This window comes from Macaca mulatta, chromosome 1 (genome assembly GCF_049350105.2).
Source record: "Macaca mulatta isolate MMU2019108-1 chromosome 1, T2T-MMU8v2.0, whole genome shotgun sequence".
Classification (NCBI taxonomy): Eukaryota; Metazoa; Chordata; class Mammalia; order Primates; family Cercopithecidae; genus Macaca; species Macaca mulatta.
In genome coordinates, this window is record NC_133406.1 from 164,716,076 (window position 1) to 164,728,961 (window position 12,886).

The 12,886-nt window shown below is 36.8% G+C and overlaps 1 protein-coding gene across 1 annotated transcript in view; it reads right to left on the minus strand.

The window, feature by feature from the left end:
* Positions 1–12,886, minus strand: part of MSH4 (mutS homolog 4) — a 114,621-nt gene that overhangs the window by 50,260 nt on the left and 51,475 nt on the right. The window lies entirely within an intron of this gene.

The following is a 12,886-nucleotide window of genomic DNA, read 5'->3' on the forward strand; positions in this document are numbered from 1 at the left end:
CTCACAGTGTAAACAAAGCAGCAGGGAAGCTCCAGCTGGGTGGAGCCCACTGCAGCTCAGCAAGGCCTACTGTCTCTCTAGATTCCACGTCTGGGGTCAGGGCATATCTGAAAAAAAGACAGCAGACAGCTTCTCCAGACTTAAACATCCCTGCCTGACAGCTCTGAAGAGAACAGTGATTCTCCCAGCACGGCATTCAAGCTCCAATAACAGACAGACTGCCTCCTCAAGTGGGTCGCTGATCCCCATATAGCCTAACTGGGAGACACCTCCCAGTAGGGGCCAACAGACACCTCATACAGGCGGGTGTCCCTCTGGGACAAAGCTTCCAGAGGAAGGATCAAGCAGCAATATTTGTTGTTCTGCAGCCTCCACTAGTGATATCCAGGCAAATGGGGTCTGGCGTAGACTTCCAGCAAACTCCAACAGACTTGCAGCTGAGGGGCCTGTCTGTTAGAAAGAAAACTAACAAAGAGAAAGGTGTGGCATCAAAATCAACAAAAAGGACATCCACACCAAAACCCCATCCATAGGTCACCAACACCAAAGAACAAAGGCAGATAAAACCATGAAGATGGGGAGAAGCCAGAGCAGAAAGGCTGAACATTCCAAAAACCAGAACACTTCTTCTCCTCCAAAGGAACACAACTCCTCACCAGCAAGAGAACAAAACTGGATGGAGAATGAGTTTGACAAGTTGACAGAAGTAGGCTTCAGAAGGTCAGTAATAACAAACTTCTCCGAGCTAAAGGAGCATGTTCCAACCCATCAAAAGGAAGCTAAAAACCTTGAAAAAAGGTTAGACGAATGGCTAACTTGAATAATCATGTAGAGAAGAGCTTAAATGTACTGATGGAGCTGAAAACCACAGTACAAGAACTTCATGAAGCATACACAAGTTTCAATAGCTGATTCGATCAAGCGAAGAAAGGGTATCAATGAATGGAGATCAGATTAATGAAATAAAAAGAGAAGACAAGTTAGAGAAAAAAGAGTGGAAAGAAACAAACAAAACCTCCAAGAAATATGGGACTATGTGAAAAGACCAAATCTATATTTGATTGATGTACCTGAAAGTGATGGGGAGAATGGCCCAAGTTAGAAAACACTCTTCAGGATATTATCCAGGAGAACTTCCCCAATCTAGCAAGATAGACCAACATTCAAATTCAAGAAGTACAGAGAACACCACAAAGATACTCCTCAAGAAGAGCAACTCCAAGACACATAATTGTCAGATTCACCAAGGTTGAAATGAAGGAAAAAATGTTAAGGGCAGCCAGAGAGAAAGGTCAGGTTACCTACAAAGGGAAGCCCATCAGACTAACAGCAGATCTCTCAGCAGAAACCCTACAAGCCAGAAGAGAGTGGGAGCCAATATTCAACATTCTTAAAGAATTTTCAACCCAGAATTTCATATCCAGCCAAACTAAGATTCCCAAGTGAAGGAGAAATAAAATCCTTTACTGACAAGCAGACGCTGAGAGATTTTTGTCACCACCAGGCCAGCCTTATAAGAGCTCCTGCATGAAGCACTAAACATGGAAAGGAATAAGGGGTACCAACCACTGCAAAAACATGCCAAATTGTAAAGATCATCAACGCTATGAAGAAACTGCATCAATTAATGGGTGAAATAACCAGCTAGCATCATAATGACAGGATCAAATTCAGATATAACAATGTTAACCTTAAATGTAAATGGGCTAAATGCCCCAATTAAAAGACACAGACTGGCAAGTTGGATAAACAATCAAGACCCATTGGTATGCTGTATTCAGGAGACCCATCTCACATGCAAAGACACAGAGAGGCTCAAAATAAAGGGATGGAGGAAGATCTACCAAGTAAATGGAAAGCAAAATAAAGCAGGTGTTGCAGTCCTGGTCTCTGATAAAACAGACTTGAAACAAACAAAGATCAAAAGAGACAAAGAAGGCCATTACATATTGGTAAAGGGATCAATTCAACAAGAAGAGCTAACTGTCCTAAATATAGATGCACCCAATACAGGAGCACCTGGATTCATAAAGCAAGTCCTTAGAGACCTAAAAAGAGACTTGGACTCCTGCACAATAACAATGGGAGACTTTAACACCCCACTGTCAATATTAGACAGATCAACGAGACAGAAAATTAACAAGGATATCCAGGACTTGAACTCAGCTCTGAACAAAGCAGACCTAATACACATCTACAGAACTCTCCACCCCAAATCAACAGAATATACATTCTTCTCAGCATCATATCACACTAATTCTAAAATCAACCACATAATTGGAAGTAAAACACTCTTCAGCAAATGTATAAGAATAGAAATCACAACAAACTGCCTCTCAGACAACAGTGCAATAAATTAGAAGTCAGGATTAAGAGACTCACTCAAAACTGCACAACTCCATGGAAACTGAACAACCTGCACCTGAATGACTACTGAGTAAATAACAAAATGAAGACAGAAATAAAGATGTTCTTCAAAACCAATGAGAACAAAGACACAACATACCAGAATCTCTGGGACACATTTAAAGCAGTGTGTAGAGGGAAATTTATAGCACTAAATGCCCACAAGAGAAAGCAGGAAAGATCTAAAATTGACACCCTAACATCACAATTAAAAGACCTAGAGAAGTAAGAGCAATCAAATTCAAAAGCTAGTAGAAGATAAGAAATAACTAAAATCAGAGCAGAACTGAAGCACATAGAGACACAAAAAATCCTTTGAAAAATCAATGAATCCAGGAGCTGGTTTTTTGAAAAGATCAACAAAAGAGATATCCCAATAGCAAGACTAATAAAGAATAAAAGAGAGAAGAATCAAATAGATGCAATAAAAAATGATAAAGTGGATATCACCATTGATCCCACAGAAATACAAACTATCATCAGAGAATACTATAAACACCTCTATGCAAATAAACTAGAAAATCTAGAAGAAATTCTAGAAAAAAATCTAGAAGGATAAATTCCTGGACACCTACACCCTCCTAAGACTAAACCAGGAAGAAGTTGAAACTGTGAATAGACCAATAGCAGGTTCTGAAATTGAGGCAATAATTAATAGCCTACCAACCAAAAAAAGTCCAGGACCAGACAGATTCATAGCTGAATTCTGCCAGAGGTACAAAGAGGTGCTAGGACCATTCCTTCTGAAACTATTCCAATCAGTAGAAAAAGAGGGAATCCTCCTTAGCTCATTTTATGAGGTCAACATCATCCTGATACCAAAGCCTGGCAAAGACACAACAAAAAAAGAGAATTTTAGGCTAATATCCCTGATCAACATCAATGCAAAAATCCTCAATTAAATACTGGCAAACCGAATCCAGCAGCACATCAAAAAGCTTATCCACCATGATCAAGTCGGCTTCATCCCTGGGATGGAAGGCCGGTTCAACATACACAAATCAATAAACATAATCCATCACAAAAACGGAACCAACGACAAAAACCACATGATTATCTGAATAGATACAGAAAAGGCCCTCAGCAAAAATCAACAGCATTTCATGCTAAGAGCTCTCAATAAAGTGGGTATCAATGGAATGTATTTCAACATAATAAGAGCTATTTATGACAAACCCACAGCCGATATCATACTGAATAGGCAAAAACTGAAAGCATTCCCTTTGAAAACTGGCACAAGATAAGGATGCCCTCTCTCACCACTCCTATTCAACATAGTATTGGAAGTTCTGGCAAGGGCAATCAGGCAAGAGAAAGCAATAAAGGGTATTCAAATAGGAAGAGAGGAACTCCTATTTACAATTACTACTAAGAGAATAAAATACCTAGGAATCCAGCTTACAAGGGATATGAAGGACCTCTTCAAGGAGAACTACAAACCACTGCTCAAGGAAGTAAGAGAGGACACAAACAAATGGAGAAATATTCCATGCTCATGGATAGGAAGAATCAATATCACGAAAATAGCCATACTGCCTAAAGTAATTTATAGATTCCATGCTATCCCTATCAAGCTACTACTGACTTTCTGCACAGAATTGGAAAAAACTACTTTAAAGTTCATATTGAACCTCATAGCCAAGACAATGCTGGGCAAGAAAAACAAAGCTGGAGGCATCACAGTACCTGACTTCAAACTTTACTACAAAGATACAGTAACCAAAACAGCATGGTACTGGTACCAAAACAGATATATAGACCAATGGAACAGAATGGAAGCCTCAGAAATAACACCACACATGTACGACTATCTGATCTTTGACAAACCTGACACATGCAAGCAACGGGGAAAAGATTCCTTATTTAATAAGTGGTGTTGGGAAAACTGGCTAGCCATATGCAGAAAACTGAAACTAGGCCCTTTCCTTACCCTTATATAAAAATAAACTCAAGATGGATCAAAGACTTAAACATAAGACCTAGGACCATGAAAACCCTAGAAGAAAACCTGGGCAATACCATTCAGGACATAGGCATGGCCTAAGACTTCACATCTAAAACACTGAAAGCAATGGCAACAAAAGCCAAAATTGACAAGTGAGATCTAATTAAACTAAACAGATTCTGTGCAGCAAAAGAAACTATCATCAGAGTGAATAGGCAACCTACAGAATGGGAGAAAATTTTTGCAATCTATCCATCTGACAAAGGGCTAATATCAAGAATCTACAAATAACTTAAACAAATTTACAAGAAAAAAGCAAACAACCCCATCAAAAAACGGGCAAAGGATATGAACAGACACTTCTCAAAAGAAGACATTTATGCAACCAACAGATATATGAAAAAATGCTCATCATCACTGGTCATTAGAGAAATGCAAATCAAAACCACAACTATATACCATCTCATGCCAGTTAGAATGGTGATCATTAAAAAGTAAGGAAACAACAGATGCTGGAGAGGATATGGAGAAATAGGAGTGCTTTTACACTGTTAGTGAGAGTGTAAATGAGTTCAACCATTGTGAAAGACAGTGTGGCAATTCCTCAAGGATCTAGAACAAGAAATACCATTTGACCCAGCAATCCCATTACTGGGCATATACCCAAAAGATTATAAATCATTCTGTGATAAAGACACATGTAAATGTATGTTTATTGTGGCACTATTCACAATAGCAAAGACTTGGAACCAACCCAAATGTCCATCAACCCAAATGTCCACATTAAGAAAATGTGGCACATGTACACCATGGAATACTATGCAGCCATAAAAAAGGATGAGTTCATGTGCTTTGTAGGGACACAGATGAAGCTGGAAACCATTATTCTCAGCAAACTATTACAAGATTAGAAAACCAAACATCGCATGTTCTTACTCATAAGTGGGAGTTGAACAAAGAACACATGGACACAGGGAGGGGAACATCACACACCGGGGCCTATGGGGGGTGGGGGGCTAGGGGAGGGATGACATTAGGAAAAATACCTAATGTAGGTGACGGGTTGATAGGTGCAGCAAACCACCATGGCATGTGTATACCTATGTAACAAAACTGCACGTTCTGCACATGTAACCCAGAACCTAAAGTATATAAAAAAAAACAAAACAAAAACAAACAAACAAAAAAAGGATGTGAAGTAACATTGACCCTTAAAAACCTTATGGCACCAATTATAATTTTTTTTTTCTGAACAGAAAAAAAGGTCCCAGATTCTTAGTATGCTGAATTACCTTAAACCTAGACCAGAGAACTTTTCTAAAATCTGATAGTCAAACTGAGTATAGAAGCAGGCAAGCTATTCACAGATATTTCTCAGAAAACTAGTTGGTCAAAGTGATATTTTTTCCTAATTTAACCAGAAATGGTCTAGTGCAAAAAGATGTATATTACTAATTCCTGTAACTAGTGACAGTGTATGAAACTGTGTGACTGTATAATACTATATGTTATATAAATTGACAATAAAGAGATTGCTGCGAGGTATAATCTGACAGCAATCAGATTAATTCTTTCTTATAGTAAAATAGAAACACAGCCTTTGCTTATACACTGTTAAAGGTTGAATTATGTTTCCCCCCAAAAAATTCTGTTGAAGTTCTAACCCTCAGTACCTCAAAATGTGGTCTTATTTGGAAATAGGGTCATTCCAGAAGTTGGTAATTGTTACAATGATGTAATACTGGAGTGGGGTAGGCCCCCAATCCAGTAATACTGATGTCATACAAAGACAGCCATGTGAACATGTGGACACACAGGGAGACCACCCTTTGATGAGGAAACACAGATTGGAGTTTAGAAGATTCGAGCCAAGAAATGGCAATAATTGTAAACAAATCACCAAAAGCTAGGGAGAGGCAAGAAAGGATTCCCCTACAGGTTTCTCAGAGACAGCATGGCCCTAAAACACCTTGATTTCAGATTATCAGCCTCTAAATCTGTAAGACAATAAATTTCTATTATTTTAAGATGTGCAGTTCATAGTGTTTTGTTACACAGCCTTGGAAAACTAATACAGGTCAGGCATAGTGACTCACACCCATAAACTCAGTACTTCGGGAGGCCAAGATGGGAGGATTGCTAGAGCCCAGGAGTTCAAGACAAGCCTTGGCAAAAAGGCAATACCCCATCTCTACAAAACACTTAAAAATTAGCTGGGTGTGGTAGCACATGCCTGTGGTCTTGGCTACTCAGGAGGCTGAGGTAGGAAGATCGCATAAGCCAGGGAGGTCAAGGCTAAAGTAAACTATGATCACACCACTGCACTCCAGCTTAGACAACAGAGTGAGACTCTGTCTCAAAAAAGAAAGAAAGAAAAAAAACTAAACTAATACAAATACTAATTATCTATGTAAAGTAGCCATTTCTTGCTCTATTAAACTGCATTGCATTTTTCTATGTAAAATATGCTATTTATAAGTAAAAACTGTTCTTTAAGTATTTAAGATATTTTTCATTCAAAAATATCATCCAAAGCAGTGACATCTGGCAAAAGATCATAAACGTTAACTGTGGTACTTTGTTTATATTTATATTGATTATTCATGTTTAAGTGTCTGAAAATCCTAAAACATTTACTGATTCCAACAATACTGTTAAACAAATGCAAAGAATAAAAAGGTTAGGCTAGCAACATCTTCAAAAATAAAGTGAAGAACCCTCCATATATACTGAAAAATCATTTTATTTTAATACGAACAATGTGATGTAGTATTAGTTGTTACGGCCCAAATAGGAAGAAGAGAGCATCGTTGGTGTGGGGGAGGTAAAGCCAGAGCAGAGAAAGGACGGAGGGGTGGTACAGCACAGGAGGCCAGGAAGGCATCTAAACTAAAGGTCTACCTAGCAAGGGTATATGAGCCTGAATATGAACATCAGGCTAACCGCCTGATGGAAGAGGGAAACTCTGACACAGTTCTGGATTCCAAGTAGGCTGCATAGAAGGGCAGCTTGAGCCCGAGAGAGGTAAGAAGGATTTCTGCATAGGAAGACCGTTCAGCAGGGAGTACTAGAGCATAGGCAGAGTGAAGATGGTATCTGCATGGGGGAGGGAGTGGCAGAAGTAGGAGATTGGTATTTCACCTGAATATATCAAATATATTAATATATTAAGAATAATGAGGACTGCTCATTGGATAATAGGATTTCTCATCAGGTTTTTCATTGACAGAGAAGAGCGTTACTAATACGGAAAGAGAGAAAACTAGTATGAACCCTGTGATGGTAAATTGAAATTGGAAGTATTGGTACAAACACATAATTTTATTTTGTATAGATAAATACAGAAATAAATATAGAGGTCAATATCTATATTTATGCGCATACACACACACACACACACACACACACACTTATTCCCTAGCCATGAGGGGTTTTAGAACGGTGATACCCCAATAGCAATAAGTACACCTGGTGCTCATATCTTGATTTCTAATACCATTCCTCACTAAAATGAACCAGGACTCCTGGAAGAAATAGTTGATTCAAAGGCTACCAAGGAAAGTACAAGATAAGCCTGGCTTATTTTCTTGAGGCAGAAAATGATAAAGTTCTCAAAGAACTGTGGATGCATTTCCAAAGAGCATAGAAGCAAATTAGAAGAGGTTTGCACAGGTCAAATCTGAGACAATGTGAGAATCAAAATAAATATTGACAGTAATAGACTATAACCAATTGAATATAAAATCATCAGTCCATATGGATTAAATACATATACACATAAATAGAAAGTTGGATAAATTGAAAGAAGAGCAAAATAGTTACATGGTTTCAAGCTACCTCCCCACAAAGTACTTATTAATGAAATGGGGGAAATCATAATTGTACAGCAATTTTACACCATCTCAACCAAGTATACAAACTTATCATCATAATGAGACAAATCAAAATTATGTGCCATATAAGAAGATGCAATGAGAAGAACACGTCATCACTTCTGTGATATTTCTGCCAATATTGTGTAACTTGAATCTAACAATAAAAAAATTCAGACCAGGTGTGGTGGCTCATGCCTGTTACCCCAGCACTTTGGGAGGCCGAGGCAGGAAGATCACATGAGGTCAGGAGTTTGAGACCATCCTGACCAACATGGTGAAACCCATCTCTACTAAAAATATAAAAATTAGCCAGGCATGGGGGGGGTGCCTGTAACCCCAGCTACTTGGGAAGCTGAGGTAGGAGAATCGCTTGAACCCGGGAGGCGGAGGTTGCAGTGAGCCAAGATTACGTTACTGCATTCCAGCCTGAGTGACAGAGTGAAACTCCATCTCAAAAAAAAAAAAAAAAAAAAAAAGGAAAAGAAAAGTAGTTACTAATTTCTGGGGAAAAGCCCACAAAAAGTCATGCAGGCTCAGCTCTGTATAACATACTAATTTTCATAATAATTTTTATCTAACTAAAACTGTTATAATAATACTGGGTGATGAAAAGTAGGGATGTAAGTATCTGTGTTTATGGGAGATAAGGAAGAAAAAAGAGTTAAGTATTCATTTTTCTGGTAGGGGATTAACATGAATATAATCAAGAAAGTGAAAAGACAACCCACAGAATGGGAGAAAATATCTGCAAATCATATATACAATAAGGGATTGGTATCCAAAACACATAAAGAACTCTTACAACTCAGAAATAAAAATACAAACAACCCAAGTTAAAATGGGCAAATAATATGAATAAATATTTCTCCAAGGAAGGTACAAATGGCCAATAAGCATATAAAAAGATACTCGACATTGTCAGTCATCATGGAAATGCATACCAAAACCATGAGACACCCAACAGGCTCACTAGAATCAAAAACTAAGATAATAACAACTCTTGGCAAAGATGTGGAGAAATCAGAACCCTCAAACACTGCTGGTGGGTACCTAAAATGATAAAGTCACTTTGCAAAACAATCTGGCAGTTCCTCAAATTATTAAACAGAGTTATCACATGACACAGCAATACCATTCCTAGATATATATCAAGACAAATGAAAATGTATGTACCTAGAAAAACTTGCACACAAATATTCATAGCATTATTCATAATAGTCAAAAGTGAAAAAAACCTAAATATCCATCAACTGATAAATCAATAAACTAAATGTGTTATATCCATACAATGTAATATTATTTGTCAATAAAGAGAATAAAGTATTGATAAATGCTACAACATGAAACTTGAAAACGTTATGCTAAGTTAAAAAATCCAGTCACAAAAGACTACCTGTACATATTAAAATGTTCCATTTATATAAAATGTACAGGATAGGTAAATCTGTAGAGACAGACAATAGATTAGTGGTTATCTAAGGCTGGGGAAAGGGGGTTAGAAGGAATGGGAAGTTATTGCTAGTAGGTGCAGGATTGCTTCTGGGGATGATTAAAATGTTCTAAAATTGACTGTGGTGATGGTTGTACAACTCTGTGAATGCACTAAAGACAATTAAATTGTAGGCTTTGAATGCATGAATTGTAATCTATGTAATCCCATCTCAATAAAGCTGTCTTATTTTTAAAAATGAATTGTGAAATATATGTAGAAGTTAAACCTATTACAATAATAGCATAATTGTAGGGAAGAGGGAAATGATGGTATACTAGTGCAAGGCTCTTATATCATATGTAAAGTATTATAATATTATTTAAAAGTGGACTGAGGCTGTGTCTGATGGGTTCACACCTATAATCCCAACATTTTGGAAGGCCTAGGCAGGTGGATTGCTTGGGGTCAGGAGTTTGAGACCAGCCTGGCCAACATGGTGGAACCCCATCTCTACTAAAAATACAAAAGTTAGCATGGCATGGTGACATGCCTGTAGTCCCAGCTACTAGGGAGGCTGAGGCACAAGAATCACTTGAAGCTGGGAGACAGAGGTGGCAGTGAGCCGAGGTGGTGCCACTGCACTCTAGCCTGGGTGACAGAGCAAGACTCTGTCTTAAAAAATAAAATAAAAAATAAACAAAAATGGACTGAATTCACCTAAAGATGTATTCTATAAACCCTAAATCAATAATTAAGCTGATAAAGGCAATGAGTTATATCCAATAAGCCAACAAAGGAAATGAGATGGAATCATAAAAAATAATACAAAAGAAGGCAGAAAAAAAGAAAAAAGGGAGCAAACAGATGAGAAAAAAATGGCATATTTAAATAAAACATATCAATAATCTTATTAAGCAGTAAATAAAAGTAATAAATAAATGTAATAAATACCTCAATTAAAAGTAAGGTATTCTCTGATTGCATGCAAAAAGTTAAGATCTAACTATATCTCACCTACAAGAAACCTTCTTTAAATGTAAAGACAAAAATAAGTTAAAAGCAAAAGGATGGTAAAGATATGCCATGCCAACACTAACCAAAAGAAAGCCAGAGTGGCTATATTAATATTAGACACAGTAGATTTCATAGCAAAAATATTACTAGGGATTAAAAGGGTCATTTCATAATGATAACAGTCTCAATTTATAGAGGACATAGCAATCTTAAATGTGTATGAACCTAATAACAAAGATTCCAAAAGCATTAGATAAAAACTGATAAAACTGCAAGGAAAAATAGACAAATCCACAATTACATTTAGAGATTTTGACACTCCTTTCTTAATAACTGATAGAACAAAAAGAACAACAACAACAACAACAAAAATGTAAAACACCTTAGGGATATAGGAGATTTGAAGAACACTACCACACAACTCGAACAAACTGACATTTATGGAACGCTCCAACAAACAACAGTAAAATACACATGGTTTTCAAGTTCACATGGAATATTTACTAAGATTAACTCTATTTTGGGCCATAAAAACAATGTCAATAAAGCTAAAATGATCTAATACATGTTCTGTGACCATTGGGGAATTAAGTTAGAAACCAGTAACAAAAAGGTATTTGGAAAGTCCCCAAATACTGTAAATAAAATAACATACCTCTAAAAACCCGTACATCAAAGAATTTTTAAAAATAAATTAGAACGTGTTTTGACCTTTTCGAATGAAAAAGAATTCACAACATATCTAACATTGTGGAATACAGCTAAAGCATTGCTCAGAGAGAAATTTATAGTACTAAAATATTTATATTAGAAGGAAAACAGGTCTCAAATCAATGACTTCAGCTTCCTCCTTTACAACCTCAAAAAAGAACAGTAGGCACAGAGTAAGCAGAAAAAAGAGTGATAAAACCAGAAATCAGTGAAATAGAGAACAGGAGAAAAAAGAGAAACCAATGAAATAGAAAGTTGGTTCCTTGAGAATACCAATAAAATTGATAACGTCGAGCCAGGCTGATTAAGAAAAACAGAGAACATATTAAAGTTATCAACATCAGGAATGAGAGAGTATATCACTGCCAATTTTACAGATATAAGAAGGGTATTATGAGACAGTTTATGCTGATAAATTGAAAAGTTGGGTGAAATGAAAAATTCTTTGAAAGACACAAGCTACCAAAGCTCGTTCAAGAAGAAACTGATAACCTGAAGAGCACTATGCCTATTTAATAAGTGGAATTTATAGTTAAAAACTTTCCTACCAAAAAAATTTCAGGCTTTAATGGCTTCATTTGTGAATTCCACCAAATATGTAAGGAAGAAATAATACCAGTTCTATGTAAACTCTACCAGAAAATTAAAGAGGAAAGGATACTTCCAAACTTATTTTATGAGGGCTGCTAATTTAATTCCAAACATCAGTTGTTTTAGGTTACTTTCCATTTGTAAATATTGAAGTATAAGCAGCTTCAATTATTTAAGGAAACTCAGTTCTGTGCCTGCCCAACAGCTAAAGCTTTTCAGTCTAGTGATGCTTTTATTATAAATGAACTGTAAGAGTATTTTCTTTATAATACAAAAAGGCTTCCCAAACATAGATTAGCTTTCAATGGATTTACAAATATCATCAAATTATAAATTAAATTTTATTGATGTGCAAGACTTCTTTTCTTTTTACGCATATGGGCAAAAATATACCTGTATTTCATTATAGTAAATATTCTTCCGTTCATCATAAACGGAAGAATGAAAGCTATTACTTTCTTTACAGAATGTACCCGTAAGCACTATTTAAATTTGAAAAATATCCAGTAAAGGTGTTGTTTCATTCTTAAAGGTTAAGAATATTTGAAGACTTGGTCAAGCGTGGTGGCTCACACCTGTAATTCCAGCACTTTGGGAGGCCGAGGTGGGCAGATCACTTGAGGTCAGGAGTTCAAGATCAGCCTGACCAACATGGTGAAACTCTATCTCTACTAAAAATACAAAAATTAGCCAGGCATGGTGGTGGGTGCCTGTAATCCCAGCTACTTGGGAGGCTGAGGCAAGAGAATTGTTTGAACCTGAGAGACAGAGGTTGCAGTGAGCCAAAATCCCACCACTGCACTCCAGCGTTGGTGACAGAGAGAAACTCCATCTCAAAAATAATAATAATAATAATAGTATTTGAAGACTAATCAAACTTCACATAGTGATCACTTTTAAGAAGAATCGAAA